Below are 516 nucleotides of genomic sequence, written 5' to 3' on the forward strand. Positions count from 1 at the left end.
CAAGGGGAAAAATCCCACAAAAGTATACATTTTTTATGTGAAACATTTACAGAACTGGTAGAAAAAAAATGTACTTGGAAAAAAAAAAAAAAAAAAAAACATTCTTGGAGAAAAAAGAACTTGCCCAATTTGCCAAAGCGTACTTTTCTCGGATGCACACAAGTTAGTGAAAGCGCCTTGGTAAATAAGTACCATAAAAAAAATAAAATAAAAAGCATAATGATATCGTTTGGGCTTCCTTCGTTTCTCGTCATTTCTACCATATCTGAAGTTTCAAAAATTGCGCAGCTTTCTAGGTAGATGAAGGTATGCCCCGCACACAAGCAACACGCAATACACATCGCTCTTCCATATCAACTCTATTTTTTCCGGCTTCTTTTTTAGGTACTTTTTCGAAATGCGCTATACGAACAGGCATAATTCACGTAGTATTACCACCCTGACTACATCACGAACTCCTTTTAAGCAGTTTGAAAATATTCTCTTAAGTTCAATATCTTCTTGTATGCGTCAATA

The sequence above is a fragment of the Plasmodium inui genome (genome assembly GCF_000524495.1).
Source record: "Plasmodium inui San Antonio 1 unplaced genomic scaffold supercont1.10, whole genome shotgun sequence".
NCBI classification, from domain to species: domain Eukaryota; phylum Apicomplexa; class Aconoidasida; order Haemosporida; family Plasmodiidae; genus Plasmodium; species Plasmodium inui.